We start from the raw sequence: 671 nt of genomic DNA, 5'->3' as shown, positions 1-671 counted from the left end.
ATTGAAATTCATGTTGTGTAATGTTGTGCAAAGTTGTAAAGATGTGATTGTGTAGTTTAAGAGATAGAGAGATCGTCTTAAATGCATGAGTCTTGTTTTGTTGCACACGTACACAAGCATGAGTCTTTGAAAGTGGCAATGTTGGGTAATCTCGCGAAGATTATTTACTTGTCCCAAACCTAACGAGTATGGGGTTTGAAAGCTTAACGAGTATGGGGCTTTGAGGTGGTTATCTAGTCTAGAGAGAATGACAATCGGCATGACCGGAAATGATAACGGAGGGATCCACATGCATATCACATAGAGTCACACTTGAGTCGCACGTCTCGGTGTGAAATGTTGTTGTTGGTGTGATTTATGTGATGTGAATTGTGTGGAATGATGTTGGTGGATATGCATATATGTGGATTTGTGATTCATTTGATATAAATTGTTGTTGTGTTATGAATGTGATATATGTGATTTGGAACATATGTGATATAGATGTGAATTTATATGTATTAATGATATATGTATATATATATATATATATATATATATATATATATATATATATATATATATATGTGTGTGTGTAATGATGAATCATTTGATATGAAATAAAGAATGTGATGAGAATGATATATATGTGATTAATACATATTTGATGAGAAATGTATGCTTATTTGTGT

The sequence above is a fragment of the Vicia villosa genome, unplaced genomic scaffold (assembly GCF_029867415.1).
Source record: "Vicia villosa cultivar HV-30 ecotype Madison, WI unplaced genomic scaffold, Vvil1.0 ctg.001045F_1_1, whole genome shotgun sequence".
NCBI classification, from domain to species: domain Eukaryota; kingdom Viridiplantae; phylum Streptophyta; class Magnoliopsida; order Fabales; family Fabaceae; genus Vicia; species Vicia villosa.
This window is presented reverse-complemented; position numbering follows the sequence as displayed.